A 4,399-nucleotide genomic window follows, 5' to 3' on the forward strand; every position below is an offset into this window, starting at 1 on the left:
CGGCGCCCCGGCACATGCCGGCTGGGGGGGGGCCGCGCCGCCCGGGTCCGCCTGCCGAGCCCCGGGGCGGTTCGTGCTTCCCGCGCCGCCCCGCCCGCCTGCGCCCGGCCTGGGCCGCCTGTGAGGGGGTGCGGGCGGGAAGGGCCGGCCTGGCCCTTGGCCCTGCGGTGGGCCGCGGCGGCGGTGCCCGGCGGGGGGCCCCGTGGAGGGCTGCCCAGTGCCCGGCGAGCCGGACGGCCCCATTGCTTCGTCAGCTCAGCCGGGGCACTGGGTTTGCGGGGTTACAGCCTGTGAAACAGCACGGGCGGCAGCTTTTCCCTGCTGGGAGTCGTTGCCCGGTGGTGACACGTTATGACACAGTTAAAAGGGAAATTTTTGCGATATCCTCTCAAATCCGGCCCGGATGACCCGTGGTCAGAAATGCAGAGGGTCAGCGGTCTGCCTGCGGGATCCGCGGGGAGCAACAGCCCTGCCGCGCTTTGGGCTGTGGATTCGCGGCTGCAGGGTTGGCACTGTTGGCCCGGCGAAGCGGCAGTGGCCCAAATGGCAGCTGCCACGCCAAGGTCCCCAGTCCAGCGACCTTGACCGGCAGCACTGCGCAGGATGGGAAATGTGATCAACGGAGCGCGGGGGGCAGGTTGGTGAACCGCAGTATGAAATACTGAGCTCCATCACTGTATCTCAGCCCTCTGAAAACAGTGCAACACCAGAGCCAGACAGCTTGGTTGGTCACGATACCAAAGGACCGATCCGGTGAGAAACAGATGAGTCTGCAGAAACCCGAGGAGTAGTTCTTCAAGATAATAAACATCAAAGAAATCTTTTTCAAGTGAACCGTGCCACAGGCCAGGTACTTCCTTTGTGGTTTGAAGAGAGCATTTCAGGCTGTGGGGTATAGTCACAAATGTCACATCACCGGATCTGAATGGAGTAACACCTGGGCTTTGGAACAAAGGGAACTTGAAAGCTGCATGTCCTTAAATGAACAGTCTTAGGAGAGAAGTTAATGCATATAGCTAAAGTAGCATGCATTTCTTCCATTCTGTTTAACTACATACTTGAGCCAAAACTTCCAATTCATCTCAGCAGGTTTTAATCCCTCACTCCTTTCTGATTCTTCCAGGTAACACCCTTAGTGAATCGATGGTGAATAGATTTCCCTTCTGGGGTTGCACCTACTTACAAAAATTTGAACAAAGAGCCTGAATGGAGCTAAGTAAATATCAGCATTTGTGATAATTTACTTTTTATGGACTATTAAAAAACCCCACAAATATAAAGCTCCATTCTTAGAGCCTCATCCTGAGGAAAAGCACCCACACATCCTCGGGAGATCTCTTTTTAAAATCAGCACCAAGCTGCAGAATTGCCAGCTCCAGTAACAATCTCCCACAGTGGCCAGTAATAGCCCACGTTTCATCAGCTATCATGTGTCTTTCCCGGGAGCGGCAATGTGTGATTCATTTCAAATGCAAGTGTCTGCTAAAGCAGATTTTGAGAAGTCGAGCCAGGAAGTTGCACTGAACCACATTACCATGGAAATATTCACTGGGGCGGGAGGACACAAAAACAGTGAAACTTGCTAGTCGTTTTAAGGATGTTACCAGTGGTTGTGTGCACACTAAAGGGTGCCCACACCAGGAATATTTACATCTTTTCAAGAAAAAACCTTGAGTGGAAATCTTCTATCCACTTGAAAGACACAGGCCAGCATAGGATAGTTTTCAGATGCTCTTCATTAATTAGAAGAGACGAACATAGGTCTTGGGTGTTAGCAAACAGGTTTGGGGCTATGCAGCAATTAACTGAAAGGCTTCAAAGGCTGTTACCAAAATGGGCTGCAAGCAGGAGACATTTAGGATTGAACACTCACCTTGAGCCTTCAGTCTCCAAGGAAATGCTTTTCAGGTGTACTACCCGCTCCAAACTCAGAGCACACAGTTACTTCATGATTGGCTCAGAAGCCAGCAGAGAGAACATAGCAGAGGAGTAACATTCGGAGTGTGGTCTGCATGCAGATCTGTCCGCCACGCACTCCATCTCCTGAGCTGAAGAATGAAGTGCATCCCTTCTGCACTAGGAGATCCTTCTGCATTACTCCTGCTTGAGAAAGTCCTCTTGCAAAACGAGCAAACAGAGAAAGCCAGAGACTTTTGCCTGCGGGACAAACTGCTTTTGGTATGGGGCAGGATTTGGCTTCCTCATTTAAGTAAACGAGGCAATTGACACGAGAACTTCAAAGCCACAACTTAAAAAATGAGTAACGCACATATGTGAACACACAAGATAATAATGTGAAAGGAAAAAAAAAACCCAACACAATAGTTGTATGCTCTTTGAAAACCTGGGTCAACTTTCTCAGCTGTGATGTTAAGCAATCCTTGAGCAGGCCACCGCAAGATGTCAGCATTGCAGAGTGCTTAGCTGGCTATTCCTACCGGGTACAGAAAAGCTCTTTGCATCCTATAAGCATGTGGCTTTATTTATTTATTTATTTACTTATTTATTTATTTATTTTAATGATGGTATAATCCAGCCTTATTTTTTTCAACTATTGACATTAGGATGTAAGTCCAAAATTGGCTGCAAAGGGGAATTTCTGAAATGCCTTTTTTTTTTTTTTTTGTTTTGTTTTGGTCTCAGTCTTAAAAACTTCTGTTTTCACGGGGTCAGTATTAACAGCTGTGCTAATGGTGTATAACGCCTTGGAGCCATCAGTGAGTTGTTTCAGGCTGCATCCAGCCTGGCTAGAAAGCACTCACTGAAATTCTGCCTATATATTGATGTGCCAGGAGGTTGTCCAAAGCTCTGTTGCTGCATGCTAGGTTTTTTTTAAACCCTCACACTGGCTGCAGAAGGGTCTGCTGTGGAGGAAAGGGGAAGAAAGCATGAAACTATTTTGGGCTTATATCTAGAAAAGAAGGATACTTGGGGTAGCAAACCTTTTTAAAGGTGTCCAGCAACGTAAGCCAAATCACCAGCAAAAGAATGAACTTTTCCCCATTTCCTTTTGCAAGAATAAAAGACCTGAGCAGCATTTTTTTGTTTGTTTGTTTGTTTCTTTCTTTCTTTCAAATCAACTAACCAGCCTTGTTTGTATTTCACGTTAAAATTAATCTCCTGTTTTGGTGGAGTGCTCTATTTTGCCTGTACCATTCAGTCCTCCAGTACATCTCCTGCTGCAGCAATAGCTTTCTCGCTCTCCTGCTGGTATGGCTGTCATGAGCCCTGCCACATTGCCAGCAGCTAGTGACAAGCTTAGCAAACAGCAAGTTACTGTGTCCTGCTTCGGGGAGACCAGTGGGAAGGTGCAGTAAGCCAGGAGCGACCGTGTGAGCTCAAAGCAGCCAGGAAACCGTTCTGCTGCATTTCCCTACCGGTTTACGTCCATTCAGCTCTTGATGGCAGCGATGGGAAGGTGGCATCTTTAACCATCTGAAGATTTTGCCTGCAAGATGAGTTTGGCCACTATTTAGAGGTTATCTTTTATTGCCAGGTTCATCTCTGGAACTTTAGGGACCAATATAAAGGAAAAAAAAGACTTCACTTCTGGATCTTTTAGTCCCTTGGAAGGACAACTGGGGAGTGCCAGACTGAGATGCAGGAGGCAGATGTGTGCAGTGTAGCTCAGCACAGCTTGTTTGCTGGAACTCAGTCAGATCTTGGTGCCTTGAGTATTGATGCTGGCATGGGGGGAAACAGCACTATATCTACCTTTCTGTAGTACATGTGGCACAGGGCTCCCCTCTGTCACTGTAAAAGCTGCCTTGTCTCTGCGGTGAGTGTGTTTTACGGTAGCTGTAACTTTCTAAATATCTACCTGTAAAAACCTTGTGATTATTTAATGATTTTCCCATGATTTTAAGAAAATTGTCAGAAAGGGTAGGCTAGGATCATGTCTAATAGATTGTGATTACCTAAGGAGTCGCCTAGTGATGTCTTTAACAATAATATGGAGGACAGTTTGCATGAACTAAGCGCTTCTAACTTTAAACTGTAGATTAGCTGGCAGCCACAGAACTTCATTTCTTTTATAATAATGATAAATGAAGACTTAGGAATAGATAGCATTTCTTGCATGTCTCAAAAGTCTTTTTCCATAATAGTTTATTATGAACCATCTGGTCTCATTAATGTTTTATCAAAAACCATCTGGCTGCTCTATTGTTCAAACTATTCAGTAGTAGGACTTTTTCATAAATTAGCCAAAAGGAATGGCTATCAAACTATAGTGTAGAAGCCCCAAACATTTATGTAGGTTCCATATAAACTGTTATTTTAAAAGCATATTATTCCAAATTAAACTACAAAAGTCTAGAAAATATCAGTACTAAAATTGGAAATGAAGCTTATTCCCTATGCTTCTTAATTTTTCTTTTTTTTCTACCTCTTTGGTTCT

This window comes from Falco peregrinus, chromosome 5, assembly GCF_023634155.1.
Source record: "Falco peregrinus isolate bFalPer1 chromosome 5, bFalPer1.pri, whole genome shotgun sequence".
Lineage (NCBI taxonomy): Eukaryota > Metazoa > Chordata > Aves > Falconiformes > Falconidae > Falco > Falco peregrinus.